General features: G+C 44.6%; 1 protein-coding gene across 3 annotated transcripts in view; it reads right to left on the minus strand.

Moving 5' to 3' along the window:
• Nucleotides 1-8,872, minus strand: part of Sestd1 (SEC14 and spectrin domain containing 1) — a 96,747-nt gene extending 87,875 nt beyond the window's left edge. The window contains exon 1 of one of the 3 annotated variants that reach the window (XM_076569749.1): nt 8,738-8,872. The gene's annotated coding sequence lies outside the window, so the exon portion shown is untranslated. Of the gene's footprint in view, nt 1-4,394; nt 4,553-8,737 lie in introns of those variants that run through there. The other 2 variants (XM_076569747.1, XM_042275522.2) reach the window with 2 other exon arrangements.
• Between the last annotated feature and the right edge of the window lie 9,225 nt (nt 8,873-18,097).

Below are 18,097 nucleotides of genomic sequence, written 5' to 3' on the forward strand. Positions count from 1 at the left end.
GACATACCCATAGCACTGTTGTGATCATGAGGAAAATATCACACACACACACACACACACACACACACACACACACACACACACACACACACACAAATTCAGGGGTGTTCTGGGGTATTCTAATAGGTACTTCTCAAAACTCGTAGGGTCATCCAAAAACACAAGGCTGAGCGGAGAGAAAAGTAGTCATGCAATTACTACTTTATTAGTACTCCAAGGGTCCTTGAACAGAAAGGGGACAATAAGTAGAAAAACAGAGGATGTCCAGATAAAGCCTGAAGTTGAGTCATTTAGTCACTGGTTACATGCTGATGATGTTTGGTTTTGACTAATCTGCTATTCTAAGATAAAGTCGTAGGAAACTGGAACTGGGTGAGGTGCATGAGAGGGATACCTTGTATAATATATCTAAAACTATTCCAGAATAAGAGGCTACGGATAGGCTCAGTATCAGAGCACTCACCCACGTGAGGCTAGGCATACACGTGTCCTGCATGAGGTGCTGAGTTTGATCTCCAGCACCAAACATAATAGTACCAATCAATCAATCTCTCTCTGTATCTGTCTCTGTCTCTCTCTGTCTCTGTCTCTCTGTCTCAAAAAGAAGATGCTAAGAGAGGACCCAGTGTAGCTCAAAGGCAGCCTGGGCAAATGGCAAGGTCTATCTCAAAAAAACAAACAAATAATCCAAGTGCTGTGGCTCATACACTTAATCTTAGTCCTTCGGGGTGGAGACGGGGGATTAGGAGTTTAATGTCATCTTTAGCTACACAGAGTTCCAGACAAGCCTGGGCTACAGGAGACCTTGTCAGCAAAAGAAAGGAGAGAGGAGAGGAGAGGGGAAGGGAAGGGAGGAGGGAGGAGGAAGAGGGGAGGAGGGGGGAGAGGGAGGGAGGAGGGAGTGCTAGAAGACAGGAGAGAGGAGAGGAGAGGGAAGAGGAGAGATCAGGTGGGGGAGGAGAACAAAGCTCTTCATGTCCTGGCATGAGAGAAAAAGAAGTCAAGGTTCAGACAGTGTGCACACTGTCCTGGAAGAGTGTGGGCACAGGGACTGAGGTGTCCTTTCTGTCAAAAGGATAAGAAAGCACACGGATATAAAACAGATACTTCTGGAGAGGCACATGAACCTAAGACCGGCCACTTCACAAAGGCAAGGACTCAAGGAAGAAGAACAAAAGTAAGTCTTCCTCACTTGTCTGCTCGCCTCTTATAAACTGAAATGTAGGCCGTATTACCTACTCAAATCACAATTAGCTTTTTATAATAAAAAGGACTTGGACTAAGAGAAACTGGGAAAATACTGTAGGGAGTGGGAGAGATTAGAAATCCAAATTCAGAAATGAAAAGAAACCCTCCACTTTCCTCCGCTATCTGGTGAGTCTTTCCCACCAACATCGCGTCTCCTTAAATGTACATGGATCCTGGCTGGGTGGGGCTGCTTGCCAATCCAGCATGTTGTCCGCTGCTTCTTCAAACTGGCCTCTCTCCCTGAAAAATCTAAACTTAAAAGCCACCCACCTATTGTGTTTTTAGCATGCTGTGTATCTTATCTACACCAGGGACAGCAAGTACCAAGGCTCACGATGGCAGGGCTCCCACCCATGACCACAGCCCTGCTCAGTGGCCACAGTAGCGTTCCCACCACACTGGCCCACGAAACAAAACCTATTCACCATATCTGGCCCTTGCTAAACGAGTCTATCTGCCTTCCTGTCCTCCTCCATGGAGTTCGTGGGTATGTGTTTATACCACATTCTATTCTGAAAAGGACCAAAGACGTAAGACTGTATAAATTATTTAAAATGTAAAGCAAAGAACCTAGGCTGGTGCTGAGACAAAGGCTAGAAGTTGTCCAGCATTAAGATCTACTGGGCCACCCCGGGGTGGGTTTCAAATCCAGCTTTGGCTTTCAGAGCCAGTTTGGATACCCAGTCCACACAGAATAATTCTTGAAAGAGACTTATTACCTCGAGCAAAGCAACATCTGTGAAACAACCAAGACACACAACCCCCTCTTCAAAGGGTGGCACTGTTCCTGTCGGTGTTCCTCAGGGGACCATTGACACTTTCCCAAAGCACTGATGTTACAAAGAACAGACACAAGCTTGACAGCCCTGTCTTTATTCTTAGCATCTGCATTCCTTGCCTCCCAATTAAATGATAAGCTCTATGAAGACAAGATTCACCTCTTCCAATGCCTACCCATAGTTCCAATGGGTTTCTCATTCTACAAGAAGAGGAAGACAATGATGACGATGACCACCACCACGAGGAGGAGGAGGAGGAGCATGAGGATGACAATGAACTCTTCCCTCAATGTAAGTGAAAGTCTATATGACGCAATCTGAGCTCTCCCTGGCAAAAGTTCTCTCTAACCTAAACACTGCAGTTTCCACCCCCACTAAGCAGACGTTAGCTACAGCCTTCATGGAGTTTCCCAGGCCTTTTGTGGGATTATTGGGCATCAATTTCATTTGTGATCTTCCAATACCATTTTTAGTTTTGCATATCCCTAACTCAAAGCTTGCCAAGATATCCAATCAATGAAACTGAAAGAGAAGCAAACGCTCTAGCAATCCCTATTAAAGGAAAAACAATATTACCATCTTTCAAGAATAGAATCAATAGCTCTTTACAAAGCAGCTGACAGGAGCAGGCTCCTTTCTAAATGACTCTGCAAGTGCAGGGACGATGGGAAGTCTCATGCAGACGGTCTCCACTTCTTTCCAAGGAGCTACACTTTCTGCAAATCCTCAACTGTCGGGAACTGTCCCGTCCGGGTCTTAACATGAACACATGCACAGCCCACTGTCAGAGAACCCTGTGCTTCCCTTTAGGATCTCTACCCCCGCCCCCCTACCTGGGCACAACGGAAAATGGAATGACTACTAAGTAATAAATTATGTAGGTAAAACCATCATGAGCAAAACAAAGTATTAAAAAAAAAAAAAGACCGCTCCTAAGCACAGACATTAGGGACACATTAACAATCCTCGATCTGTATTTTATTCGTGGAAATCATTAATAAATAAGTAGTCTCCTTCGACCCTGGATGGGCTTTTTGTACGTCAGTATTTCAGTTTCCTGGACACTCCACACTTAACTCCGTGTCCCCGCCCGGCCCGAGGGCGTAACTGTAATGAACACAGGAACGACCAGGTGGGGAAGAGCCCAGCTCTCCTGCTCACAAGGATTTGAGAAGGCAGGTGGCACAGCCAAGGTATCCATGCTTAGCGAATGTGATATGGACTACAGCTCTGACTTAGGCCTACAGTTCCTCTTACTCATCCAAGTGACCTCAATGTCCGTCACTAATTACTGAGGGGAAAAAGACGAAAGAATTCAAACGCCAACCTGACACTCACTTGTCTGAAATCAAATAGATAACAGGAAACAGATAATAGATAACACAAGGCTAACCCATAGTAGAGGCCTGTGCACTCTACCATTTCCCCTACTAGCCTGCCTCAAAAGACTCAGTGTTTGGAAAGAACTGTCTGCCAAAATTAAAGCCTAAATAGCCTAGGAGTTTTTATAACTCCTTCTAACTCTGGAAACCAGCCAAGCGCCATCACTCTATCCCCTTAAGTCTGTTCTTACTAAAGCTAAAACATAATCATAACAGCCACAGTAACAAATTCTACTTAAAGGCATGCGACAGTTTATTACTAGACAACTTTTAATTTTTTCTCTTTTTCTTGGGGGGGTGGGGGGGCAACATCTGATAAGGTGTACTTGTGGAGGTCAGAGACAACTTCTGAGAACTGGTTCTCCTCACACCAGGTAGTCTCAGGGATCAAACTCATGACATCGGGCACCTTCACCCACTGAGAAATCTTACTAGCCCCGCCCCCTCTTCATTTCCCATGAGACAGGGTTCCACGTATGCCAGGCTAGCCTCAAACTCCCTCTCCGGCTAAGGACAGAACTTCTGATCTTTATGCCTCTACCTCCAAGTGTTGGTATTACAGGCATTTGCTACCACTCCTGATTTATGTACAGCTGGGGCTTGAAGCAGGGGCATGAAGCATGTCAGGCAAGCACTCTAGCAACTAAACTATCCCTCCAGTCTTTTTAATTTGTATTTCATGCAACTACTTGGCTTTCCCATAGATGACCTCATATCTCACTTAGGACTTTCAGACCCTGTGAGTACAAAGTACTGAACTGTATAGGACAGTGGGATGCTGGAGGAGAAAGAAGCCCGCCTCAATTCACAGCCAGGAAACAGGCATGTAGGACTTTATGTTATCATCCCCTGTGAGGAAAGCCACACTAACCCTCCATACTGACTTAGTTAATTATCTACCTTCATTAACTCATAAAGTGTAACAGGAAGCAAATGCTGGAATCTGATAGTCCAAAACAAATGGGGGAAAAATCAGAAAGGTCACCTCAGAGTGCTCCGTCCCCCGCAGGTGTCAGGTGATAGCTAGCGCATACTGACAAGACAGGCATCTGGATCTGTCCCAGAGCTCAGAAACAGGGAAAGTATCCCACTAATCTCTGAAGGCTCTGTTTAATCTGGACACCAAAACCAGGCAAGGACAAACTGAAAAGGAAATATAATGTTTATTGTTATGCTTATCATGTGTGACTACAGTGCATAAGTCTTAATATATTTATGTGAAAAGCAAAAATATATGTACTATCATCCCATCTGTGAAATAAAAGCTGCCTGTGAATGCATGGCTACATATGTGTGTAGTGGGTCATGTGAACAAGTGTTTAGACACACACAAGTACAAAGACAGAGAGGTACAGAAATGTGAATGCCACTGTTAACAGACGCTGCTTGAGACACAAGTGACTGCAGGGTAAAGGGGGAGTAGAGAGACAGGAAGTGAAGGGGGAGACATTCAGCTTCTAATCTATATTCCCATGATCCTTTTGGTTTTTATAATTAGCATGCTCCATGTCTGATAAATAAAAATACAAATTAAAAGCAGAACCCAACTATTCTTTTCCTAGAGCTGCTCTAGTTAGTATAACCAACTCTAATTCTTTTCTTCATTCATTCAACAGACACCCAGGGTCCAATTACTACATTTGTCTACTGAGTTAAGTTGGAAAACAAGCATGCTAGTCGCCATGTTCTTAAACAGACCAGTTACTACTGTAAGACATGAGAGAGTTCAGTCAACTTCTAATTTGTATCCATTCCAGACTTTCAAAATCTTATACTTCAAGAATATTATCATTTTTCCAATGACTAAATGTATTTATAATCATTTGACAAATATTAGTCCCTGTTTATGTGTCAGGTACACTGCCAATGGATTTGCCATGAAGAATGAATACTATCTGGTTCCCACCTAGCTTCTAAGGAGCTGGACATCCCCATACATTAGAATTTTAAGGGGTGCATAAAAGCTGGAATATGAGCCAACACTTCAAAGCAAAACTGCACCCTCCAATACAAAATTGAATTCCAGTTTGATCTACAGAAACATCATTATTTTTTGTATAAAAATGTTCAATTATCTTAGCCCTGGAGGGACAAATTAATAGGAAAATAGAAGCCACACTGGCTGAGAGACTGAACACAGGGCTCTGGGATCAGGCAGGCATGAAGAAGCAGATACTAGATACAACCGTGAGTCTGTTTCCCCACCTGACATAAGGAAACCATGCCTTCCCTCTATTAGGATGGGAGAAAACAATTTATTCTTAAAAGCATGACAAAATCTGGTAACAAAGCAGTAGGCTCATACACTTGCTTCCTTTGATCTGGTTTAATTCCCCCCCACCCAGCTTTGTCATTCATTAACCAAGCAAAGTGTAATTTCTGTACGCCTCACCAAGTAGAAGAATGCAGGAAGTAAAGTCAAAAGACAGAAGTCCACATTCAGACCCTGTCTCTAACCGTAAAGCTTCAAAACAAGCAAAGCAGAGAATCTTTCTGCACCTACTAGTAAACTACATAAAATCTACCTTCTAGCATGATTTGGAGATCAAATGGAAATACCTGTGAAGATATAAGCTATAAACATTTCTCCAAAGAAAATACACAAATACCATAGAAACATAAAAAGATAAAATGTAAATAAAAAAACACATCACTTGGCAACTACTAGGATTGACAGGACTCATCAAAAAGACAATCTTTACCAGGGAAGATACGGAACAGGGGGAACCCTCAGGTATGTGGGGGTATAGCTCAGCCGATAAGGTGCCTCCATGTGCAAGACTCTGAGTGTCATCACCTAGACCACATCAAAAACAAATTAATAGAAGAAAATAGAACCTTCATACATTGGTGATAAGAATGCCAACGTATAGCAGCTCTGGGAACGGTCCTTCAAAATGCTACGGTTACCATGTGACCAGAAATTCCACACAGAAGTATAGTCCCAAGAGAAACAAAAATATGTTCATAAAATACTTGAAAGTGACTATGCACTGAAGCATTATACAACACAGTAAAAGTAACCCAAATGCTCATCAGCTGAATTAATAGACTGTGGTATATCCACACAATGGAATATTATTTTCCCATAGAAATGGTACATACTATAATATGGATTAACACTGATGATGTTAAGTGAAAGGCACTGAGGACCACACAGCGCATAATTCCACCTAAGGCATGTCCAGAAAAGGCAAATCCACAGAGACATGGGATAGTAGTGCTTACCTAGAACTGGCTATGATGTTTACACTATTGTGAATATACAAAAACTACAAAACTGTACACTGTAAGAGTGAATTCCATGGTGTGAATCCATCATCAGGGAACCCAGGGCAGGAACTCAAGGCAGGAGCTGATGCAGAGGCCATGGAGGAGTGCTGCTTACTGGCTTGCTTCCATGGCTTGCTCAGTTTGCTTTCTTATTACATAAGCCAAGACCACCAGCCCGGCAACAGCATCAGTCCAATCAAAAGAAGGCCCCATAGACTCACCTACAGTAGACCAATCTGATGGAAGTAAGTCCTTAACTGAGATTCCCTCTTCCCAGAAAATTCTAGTTTCAGTCCAGTCGACAAAAACGAACCAGAACACTAAGTAAATGGCCTACTTTCCCCCAAGAGATTACTCCTGTTTGCCTGCAAGAGCTAAAAAAGCTTTTTGAAGTTAGATATTACACACAAATGGTGTTTTTAATAAAGTGAACTTATTCCAAAGACACTGTACAAAGCAGATTAATCTGCTAGAATCTCATTCCTTAAAAAGAATCACCTTTAGAGACTGTGTTTGTTCTAAGGGAATCCTTATAGGATACATATTCATACATCAAAATGTGATTTTTTTTCTGACTTTTCAGATACATCATCAGTAAGAATGCCTGTTTAAAAACACCTTTAGGCACCTGTCAATCACCTGAAACCCAGGCAGACCCAACTTTTCTGTCCTCATTATAACGTTCTGCATTCTGCTTTCAGATTGCCGGGTCCATCATTGCATCCTATTTTCTTACATGGACTGTTCCAGTGCTCATCCACAGTGGTTAAAATGCGGGCAAACTCTTTAAATGCATAGAGTAGGGCCAGTTTTTAAGGTTCAATTTCATCTGGAATGTCTGAATACATATTCAGCAAAACGATTTCCTGGAATTCGGGATGTAAAAACAATCCATAGAGAAGTGTAAATGCTCTGCAATTCCTTTGGAGTTTTTGTTGTCATAGGGTAAAAGTAGCCACCAAGTTCTGTCCCCAAAAAGTATTATGCATAAAGGCTTCCTGGTGCTAGAACAAAGAAAGTATTTTATTGCCTAAAGCAAAAGGAAGATATTTTCCTTCTATTTAGTATTGTTATACTAAAATAGCATACCAATGAAACCAGCGAGGTGTGACAAGACCCAAGGTTTGTAAACAAAGATAAATTGTTCTTTATTGAGATTTCTTCCTGGATGGGGGGTAAATCCATCCCACTAAGAAAATAAAATTGATCCAACCAAAGAAAACCACATGGATTTTTCCAACATGGGGGTACCCTGAGTGTCAGTTTTAATGTGAGAGCTTGGCATACGGCTAGCAGGCATGGTGGGTTATGCTGGATACAGACAAAACCTGAAGACAGCTAGGACCTGTCAAACAGCAGCTGCCTAGTTATTCCCACAGCAGCACTCCCAACTTCTCTGGGTGAGGGCCATGTGTGAGAGGATGTCAAAGCTCAGAGAGCCACGGGGTTGTCAGTGCCTGCATGCCCCTGCCGCAGGCAGGGTGAATCCCACCATCCCCTCCAGAGCTAGGCAGACTGCGGCTCTCCTTCCTTCTAGGGGACACTGTCCCCGCACCCTGGCCAAGTACCTCGGGCCTCCCTTTATGGCCGTCTAGGGCTTGGAGGGCTGTGACCCGCCCGCAGGCCCCGAGGAAGCCGAGTCCTACGGACGACCCCTGAGCTCGGGCCCTGCAGCCCGCGTCCCGCACCGGCGGCCACCAGCGCACACAAAGGAGCGGGCCAGGACGCAGAGACGCAGGGGCTTGCCCGGGATGCCCGCACGCGAGGAAGGAGGGGACCCCGTGAATCCAGGCTGACACTCAAACCTGTTGCTGGATTCGGGGCCCGGGGACCCCGCCAGGACGCGGGCGCAACGGGTGCGGGCCGAGGCCGAGGCGGCGGGAGCGGGGAGGGCCCGCGGGGCTCGCACCTCGGGCGCTTTGTCTGCGGCGGGCGCGGAGCAGCCGGCGGCGTAGAATGGGGAGGGGGGGAGGACCGCGCCCGCCCTCCCGCCCGCGCCCCGCACGTCCCAGCCCCGCGTGGCCTGCGCCCCCCGCCCCGCGCGGCCGCACTCACCTGGCTGGCGCGGGCCGGGCTGGCGGGCGCTGGGGACGACGCGGGGACGCCGGCGCGGCGCGGCGGGCGGAGAGCTGGGCGAGGCGGGAGGGAGGCGGGCCGGGGGCGGAGCGGCCCGGGCGGCGGGCCCGCGGCAAATCGCTGCCCGGCCCTCCGTGCGTCAGGCTGGGGGGCGGCGGCGCGGGTGGCCCGGCCACCTCCCGGCACCCGCGGCCCGGCCCCGTCCGCGCGACCTCGCGTGCGCCGGTGGCGGAGGCGCGGAGACCCCGCCCGGCACGGAAGGGGGCGGGGCGCCCGGGATTGACGTCCGGTGGTCCCCACCGGGAGGAGCCGGACCGCGTGGGTGGTGGAAGCAGCCCCCGGACTGGGGGGTCAGGAAGTGTGGCTGGAGCTGGAGTGGACCCGACACCTTGTTTGTTTCCTCCTGCTTCATCCACCTCCCCCCTCCCGGGGTCTCCGAGGTCCCCCTTGGTCTAAGGTGACCCCTTTGTGCTGGGATGCCTGTGGTCCCATGTACCCAAGGTGGGAAGCCGGAGGGAAAAAGGTTGTAGGAAGGGCTGGGTGGGATTCCAGACTTTTGTTTGGCTCTGGGGATCTTTCCATTGGATGAATCCAAAATTCACAAATGGGGCTTTCTGATGAGGATTGCTTCAGAGTCTTCTTTCTTATTTTATTGCACAAGTCACTTTTAGGTCATTTCCTGAATACAATTCGTAAGAGTCATCCACACAAAACCACAATGGCCACATGGTCCCAATTCCAGGCCTTCCATAGAACTACACTGCCACTCCAGTATCACCCAGTTCAGTTGAGAAACTCTTTCCATTCCAAATAGACACCCAACTTTCCTCTACTTAAGCTCTCTGGCTGAAAATCCAAGAGAGATTCCTTCCTCTTAGTTCTCGGGGGCCAATCTGTATCTATTGTTACTTGGTTTAAGAAGTCCTGCTTTTTAGCACTCTGAGGGCCACATGGCTTTCCAGATTCACTTCTGCCTGAGTTCCATGTAACTGCCAACAAACCTTCCAAAAAAGGGAGCCCAGCATTGCCACTTCTGCCTCTAAAATCCTCAGAGGTTGAGTGTGGCAGCAGACAAACCCTTTTAGGATCTGATTCCTCTCCCTCTTCAACTCAAGTGCCATCTCCTTCTGTATCCACACACCACACGGAGTCCACGGGCTCGGAGGCTGTTCCTCCCGTGGAACCCTCCAACTTGGGATCTACCCCTCACCTTAACCAGGTGAATGCCTACTATCCGCAAAGACAACACGTGGCTTCCTATCCTTTCACCAGCCCAAATCCTCACCCCACACACTAAACTGGACCTTCTTTCCTCTCTGCTTTCATAGAGCCCCTGATTTCCTGTGGTCATCCTTAGCACTTTCTTTTCACATTTCTTTCTTTGGTGGTCTTTTCTTCCTGGACCCTGTGATCCCTAGAAGGACAGAGATTTGACCTCCCTCATTTTGCATTCCCCAGAACATAACACAGTGCACAACACCAGGAAAGTTCTCCTTTAACTGTTGAGGTTAAGTCATTTTGTATTCAACCAAAAAAAGTACTAAGCATCAATCCATTTAAAGAAGAGGAACTACAACAAAATCACCACTCCAATGTGATGGTTTTCCTCCCTCTACTACGTGGGACTCTCTGCTTACCATTTTAAAACCTGTTTTCTCTGCTCACAGTCTTTGCTTACCCTAATAACAGAAGAACATGTTGTCACTTACAACACCACCCTGGCTTTTGCATGCACACTTTACCTACCCGGCCCTTCCATGCTGTATCACCCAGTTACTTGATAAGGGACAAGAGAAATGAACAAAACCAAATGAAAGATACCAGACTATGAATTTACAGGCTGAAGATGCTGCACCTCTCAGTGGCAGACAAAATGAGCTTAGCCTCATCATTTCAGTAGAGTACGCCGCACATCCAGAGTTCTTTTGGTTCTGTATTTGCACTTGGAGTGTGTGTGTGTGTGTGTGCGCGCGCCACGCGGGGATAATTATTATAGTGACCCTTGCAAAACAAGTATCCATCCCTTGCTTGAGCTCCCAGTGACCACCCCTCACTACACAGAGTCATTTTTCTCTGAAAGGTCCTGCTGCCCCCTATGTGGAACTGAACTGTGTGTCTCAATAAACATAGTGGGTAGACAATGGTGTTGGTAGAAATCACCTGGCTTAACTCTAATTCTAAGTAGAGTAGGCAGCGCCTAGATCTATAATTTCCCAGCTCTGTGACCTTGGACAAGCACAAACGCTACCAGGATGACTATCCTAAAAGGGAGTAGTAATAACAATGATTGCACTATAAGTCATTCTGATAAAATATGAAAGGAAGTCTATCAAAGGGTCCACAAACCTGAATCTAGAACTAAAGTGTATTTCTGGGAACAGACCATCCAGGTTCTTCTGCATGTAGCTTCGGGAACATTTACTAACAGACTGGGAACAGACCATCCAGGTTCTCCTGCATGTAGCTTCGGGAACATTTACTAACAGCAATCACTGCATGTTCTCCTTCATCCATGCCCGTCTTCACACTGCACCCACCTTCTCCATCTAGTTAGTGCCTCTGAAACTGTGCCCAAAACAGAACCTCCAAGTCCGCCTGTGAATGATGGCATTTCAAAACCAGGCTTGACATCACATGACTGCTTTGCTACCTCCCTGTGCTATCCATACATATCAAGATGTCATCAACTAAAAAGAAGCAAAATTATCCCCCAAATCATTTTAGATCTTTACCGCAGACACAGTGGTAAAAACATATCTTCTCCAAACTGCATTTTGTAGCTCTGAGGAGATCTTTACATTAGTGCCTCTTAAATATCATTTTAGATGTTCTGCACGAAGAGCCCCTGCCAACTAGATAGCAGTGTGCAAGGAGAAGAACATTCAAGGTTAGGGACAAAGAATCCGAAGGGCACTTTAAGTAAAACGTTTCTAAATTTCATGTTTTCCTGTACAATTTCCCTGGGGCTTCTTAAAGCTGCATTTAAATACCATTTTAAAGGATGTGAATTCTTAAACTCATCTTGTTTCCTTTTTCTAACAAACTAATGTCAGAAACCACTTTTCATGAGAATGTTCCATGCATGGTATGTTTGGGTCTCTTTAGAATTCATCAAGGTAAGGCAGACCAGTTTTGTTAATGCCTTTTTATTGGAGCTTTGGAGCACTGGGCAGTTGCTGGGGGATGTCGTTCTGTACTCTGTGAATATATGTTGTTCCCATTGGTTAATAAATAAAGCTGCATTGGCCTATGCCAGGGCAGCTTAGAGGCAGGCAGGAAATCCAAGGAGAGAGACAGGAAAGAGAAAGGCGGAGTCTGGAGAGAGATGCCAACCTGTCACGTAAGGAACAACATGCCAGCAGACCGGTAAGCCACGGAACACATGGCAAAACATAGATTAATAGAAATGGGCTAATTTAAGATATAAGAGCTAGCTAGCAAGAGGCCTGCCATAGGCCATATAATTTACAGTTAATATTAAGCCTCTGAGTGATTATATAAGTGGCTGTGGGGTTGGTGGGGACCGGAGAAACCTTCTGGCTACAGGCAGTTTTCAAAACATCCCTTATACCCCCAGCACTAAAACTGACTTCCTGGAGAAATTATACTTCCCATAGCTAGCCCTTGCTGAAGGGATGTGCCCAGGAAGTATTCTTGAACTATGTGTGTGCTCCCTAATTATTACTGATTTCTACTGGGTGTAATGAGCAGGCAGGTCACACATTTTCAAAAAATGACCTCAGGGGGCGGGGGGGGGGGGGACGTTTAGTCCAAAAAAGTTGGTCCAATCAAGCAATCAGCTGGTGAAGCCTAATGGAAAAAGAGACACAAAGGTAGCCAGGATTCCTGGGCAGTGGTGGTCTACGCCTTTAATCCCAGCACTAGGGAGGCAGAGGCAGGTGGATCCCTGTGAGTTCGAGGCCAGCCTGGTCTTCAGGTCTACAGAACGAGTTCCAGGACAGGCTCCAAAGCTACACAGAGAAACCTTGTCTCGAAAAACATGACAAAACAAAAACAAAAACAAGAGTAGCCAGGATCACGAAGAGCCCTGATGTAGCACTATTGGACAGGAGTTAAGGTCAGCCACAGTGTGACTAAGCAGAGAGCATCTGTTCTCACTCATCCACAATATTTATTAGGCACCCACTTTGCCTTAGATACTGGGGTTACAGTATAGACACAATAAAAACTTTGCTTTGGGGGTCATGTGTTCAGTGGGGGTACAGACCATAAGCACAATAAGTAAGAAAAGCACATGACGTATCAGAAGACTATGCATGCTGGATAAGCAATGTAACAAATAGAAAATGCAGGGAGTGGAGTACATTTGTTATAACTGGGCCAGGGAAGAACTCACTGAGAAGGTTCCATGGTGGAGGAGAAGACACTGCGGGCTTGTGAGGGCCTGGGATAAAGATAAGATAAACATGGAGACAGGGTAGAAACAGAGGGATCCAGGCAGCTGGGGAGTCCTCACGAGGCAGGTGCCATGGGAGCAGATGTCAGGAAATATGGGACTGAGCATCCAAAGCCTGGCTCTGAGCCTTCCTCACACAAACTAAACAAGAACCAAACAAGCTATGAGGGAGGTCCCGCTGTGCACTAGACTTAAGGCCTGATTCCTATAACTGGCCTTTAGGAACAAACAAAAAACAGAACCTTAGGAACTTTTTTAACAAGTAAAAATCAAAATTTGGGAACTGTCCAAGTAGGAATGAGCATGCTACTCAGCCTGGGCTAGCTTCTCACTTGGCTAGCTTCAGTCACCTAAAGTCCTGGACTCAATTCCCCAGTTCTGAAGAAAAGGAAAGGAAAAGAAAATTGCTGAACTAGATGGTATAAATTGTAATAGTGCACATTTAATATATCATTAAATTTTTTAAAGAAAAATGTTTAATAGCTTTACAAAAATGATTGTCTAATTTTATCATTTTTAGATTTGACATTTTAATATCCATATCAGAATTTCTCTCATTCAATGAGACAAGTATAAAACTCAGGTCATCTTTTTAAATATTCTTTCATAATTCTGAATCTCTGTGAATCTAACTTTTAAGTTGGAGGAAGCTTGTTGGCTTGTTTTATCCTCTTCTGGCCTCATCATGTGAACCAATAACTCGAGACCTTCACCCCAAGGAAGTTTTCCTAAGGCCAATGTAAGTTTGTCTCTACATGTGTCAACTGGCTTTATTTTATTTTGTTTTGTTTTGTTTTATAAACAAGCCAAATGAAACAGTAAAAAGTAATATCTTGTGTTGCTGTTGCTGATTATCAAAACATTTTAAAACTAAACTGACTTATTTTTCTAGTCATGAGGTCATAGGATTTTTTTATAGCTGGAAACCTCCTCTATTCCAATGTCCTGTTTTCATGGAACACAGAGAGGTTAAGCAACAAACCCAACTCCAGAGTCAGTGAACAAAATATCACAGCCTAGAATCCAGGTCTCCTGCTTACTATTTGATCTGAACAGAAAGTATAGAGATATGTGTGTTTTCATCTAGATGTGTGTAAGCACATGTTAATAACTTAGTCATAATACAGAGTTTCCCCCCCTTATCATCAATTACTTCAGACAGGAAAAACCTGTAATTTCAATGAATAATTTCCCTTCACTCTCAATTAATATAAGCTTTAGCTGTACATTAACAAAGGATGCCAAATGATGATCCAAAAGTTCCAGCAAATTGTTACAAAGACTTCTGACAACATATAATGCATTAATTGAAGAGTAGGCTATAGCAAATGAATGAGGCCAATGGTTGCACATCTCTCATCCCCAGTAGAATTTCTTCCGATAAGTACTAAGTGTTCAGTGTATGTTGAAATGGATGTCTCTGAGTTCAAACTCCACCTGTGACAAACTGGTTTACACTGGATTCAAGTAGAGGGATGAAGGAGTTCTAGAATAATCCTGGGGCAACTCAGAGCCCTAAGGGCAGAAATGCATCTCTGGCGATCTCGGAGACTCGAGAGAAGTCACCGGGTCGCTCACCGCTTCTGTCAAGTCTGTCCCCTCAGATGTGTCTGCAGTCTGTCTGTTTTAGATATCAAGGGCTGAGCTCCGAGGACCAACTGATGCTCACCCTCTGGCTTGTGAAAGTTGCTGATATATTGATTTGGTGAATGGCCAAACACTGTGGCTGGTAGAACAGAAATGCTTGGGGAGGGTGGAGAAAACATCTCTCACCATGCAGGGAAATTTAGCCCTGAGGAGCTAGGAATATTTCCATAAAGAGAGAAAGAGTCACCAGACAAGTGCCCTGCCAGGGCCAGATGTGTGCTTCTCTAAGCAGACATCACTAGAGATGATTTGTGTGAAATATTTCAGATATTCAATCAACTACTAGACTGGTAATGTAAATCATTCCCAGTCTTACTATTTTATATTAAGATCCTGTACGTAAGTACTCGTTTTCTGATTTGCTGATGCACTCTTAAAACCCTACTCCAAAAAAAAAAAAAACAACCCTTACATCAGCTTGTGACAGTTGTAACAACAATACCCCCTTTTTACTTCATCAGACTGCTTTTAGTTTTTGAAATATGTCTAAAAATTTTAAACATGTTTTCTTAGTTACTGAAGATGTGAAAGGCTTGATCATCAATGTGCATAGTGAAATATTGTCTCATTGGAAAGGTGTTCTTCAAGTTACACTTCTGGTACATGCTAATTCAGTGTGGGGCCCGGTCTTAGATGTTAGCACATGAGGAAGGAATGTTAAGGGCGAGCTTAGTCCACATTACACAGTTGGGTCCCTGTTGTTTTCCTAATGTGTTACAGCCCTCAGCCTGCATGGAAAGGTCAAGAATATTTACCGCAGGGCTCAAACCCTTGTGTTCTGCTCTGGACTGGGAAAGCCTGAGGCTGGAGCCTCAAATGGCCCCTTTTAATTCTCTGGTGGTCAGAAATGACTCTTTTGTTTATCTATCTTTTCTTTTTTCCCCTTCCTTCCTTCCTTCCTTCCTTCCTTCCTTCCTTCCTTCCTTCCTCCCTTCCTCCCTTCCTTCCTTTTGTTTTTTTAATTCTGTGAGGTTCCCCTCCCCCCTTTTTTTTAGTAAAACAGGGTCAAAACACATTTGGAAATAATCTCCACCCATCAGCAGGCTTCTTCCCATGTGTCGGCTCTTTCCAGCTGCCCTGGAGAGGTGCATAAAACCATGGCCAGCAGCTGAATGGCAGCCCATGGGAAGTTCCGTGGCATGGAGTGAAGTCTCGGAAAGCGCTGTCAATACAGACACGAAGAATTGATTTGGTGGGTTGGATAAAGTGGAAAATGGGAAGAATTGCCTTTTGTATTAATCTAACTTTCCCTCTCCCTCTGAATACAACATTATTATGTAACAAAGGGCCTTTAAGCCATTTCTTTCTTTTTTAAGTTGGCAATGGGACAAATACAGATTGTGTCATCCTGGGTTAGAGCCACTTCTTAGGGTGTGGGGTTACTTGATTCTGGCACTGTGCATCAGTGTAATCAAAACAAATTAGGTTCATGCCTTGTGGATGCTGGGTTCAATTTGGAGAAAGAAAGAAGAAAGAGTGCTTTTCTTTGGGAACACATAAAACAGGAGCTACTACATGCATGCTACTTAACCATTTTATTCTAAACCTTAACTTTTAATATAAAAAACTTTTCAAAAACACCAACAATATATCCTATCCTCATTCACAATGATGAAGAAAAAAATTCTCAAGACAGGATCTTATTACACAGCCTAGCCTTGCCTTGACTCATCATAATTTTTCCACCTCAGCCTCCCTAGAGCTGGAACTGCAGACGACCATGTCCAATTTAAAATCTTGAATTTTCTTTATCTAGACTTCTCTATATAAACTATAGCACCAAATTCAGGATGAGAGCTGTTGCTGCTGCTTAGCTTAGGGTTCTTGTCTGAAAATATTGTCCTCTACCTCCTACCAAGAAGGATGTGTTCAAAAAAAAAAAGAAGAAGGATGTGTTCACCTGGACAGCTATCCCAAGATTCTATGTTCTGGTCAAACCAACTGCATTTAGGAAAATGCATGTGAACAACTTTTAAATATTTTACTTGAAAAGAATGCAAGTGAGAAAGAAGCATGAGGAAAGGAAATTCAAAGATGTCTTTGTTCGTGTGACCGAAAACAGAGTGCTCCGGTGCTTTGGAAACCTGGGAACAGAAATGAGGATGGCATGACTTTGCTCTCTGTCTGACTGAGAGACGGCAGCCCAAACACACACACACACACACACACACACACACACACACACACACACACACACACACACCGAGTGCAACATGATACCTGCTGCAGTTGTAACTCAACGCCACACAAAGTGTTCCCAGGACCCAGACATGAGTCCCTGCCAGGTGTCTGGTGGAAGGTTTGCAGCGGCGGCTCTGAACTTCAACTGAATAAAAAAGAAAGAAGCCAGAGCTATCTAGACTGAGAAAAACAGAGCATGGATAGAGAGGCTGGGAAGCAGTGAAGATGGGCGGCAGTATCCCAGGGAGAATTCTAAGTGGTTTTGCTGGGGCTGAATGAGGAACCCTTACGGGATGATCGAAATGAGAAGTGCTTTTGATCCAGGCTTGAAAACAACCTGCAGAACCCAAGCATGTTATTCAAATGACTGAAATCAAAGAAGATTTAGGGACTAAATGCATATGCTGTGAGTGACAGGTTGATAGCTTATGGGAAGACGTATAATCTCTAAATCTATTGCACAAATTATAACTCCCAAACAATCAGAGAGAATGTCTCTTTCTTTACTATAGTAATGAATATTCATAGCCATCTTTTTTCATTTCTTTAACATGTATTTACGGAGTGCTCATTGTTGGTATTGTGTTCAGGATTGAGAATACCACACAAACTGAAATTAAAAACCCGACATCATAGAACTTGCACTGTGGTGAGGGGGAGACAGAAAATACATTTTCAAAAACTCAAATGGCCAATTATAAGATAAATGCTGTGAAGAAAACTGAGGAGGACCAGTAGAGAAGGAGAGATAAGATGTTATGATCTGGGAAGTTTCCCCAAAAAAGGAGGCATTGACTGGAGACAGTGAGGGCTATGCAGTGAGAACATTCATCTGTGGGAAGAATACTTCCGGCAGAGAATACAACCATAACCACAGCCATAAACCATAAGAGTAGAGAGAACACCACCCCAGGGCAGTAGGTAGAGGAAGTGGGAGGAAGGAAAATAGACAGGAAATGGTCTCATGGACAATTATAAACAGAGTCCTCACCTCTGGGCAAGTCAAAAACCGACTAGTCGGAGGTGATGAGTGGGTTTATCGTCTTAGAGACCATTCTGTACAGTCAGAATAACCATCATTGGAGTAGAAGCCC

Source organism: Peromyscus maniculatus, chromosome 4, assembly GCF_049852395.1.
Source record: "Peromyscus maniculatus bairdii isolate BWxNUB_F1_BW_parent chromosome 4, HU_Pman_BW_mat_3.1, whole genome shotgun sequence".
NCBI classification, from domain to species: domain Eukaryota; kingdom Metazoa; phylum Chordata; class Mammalia; order Rodentia; family Cricetidae; genus Peromyscus; species Peromyscus maniculatus.